Raw genomic sequence first — 271 nt, forward strand, 5'->3', positions numbered from 1 at the left:
ATCGCTAGCCACGCCCATTAAAAAAAATCTGAATAATGAAGTGAAACAAAATGATAATTCAGGTGTGGTGTCAGTCAGGCTCGTAAAACCTGCAAGGAGGGTTTAAAATCAGCCTCGAGTGGCACCGAGGCTGAGATGTGTGCTGTTCAATGGCAACGAGGACACTGCCAGGACTTCTGGTCAGACGAAGGGTAGCCAGGCCCGAAGGCAACCCACAACTAGTGCTTGTCAGGGTGCCGGGTCCCCAGTTCAAATATGATTGTTTGGGAAC

This window comes from Electrona antarctica, assembly GCF_951216825.1.
Source record: "Electrona antarctica genome assembly, chromosome: 19".
NCBI lineage: Eukaryota > Metazoa > Chordata > Actinopteri > Myctophiformes > Myctophidae > Electrona > Electrona antarctica.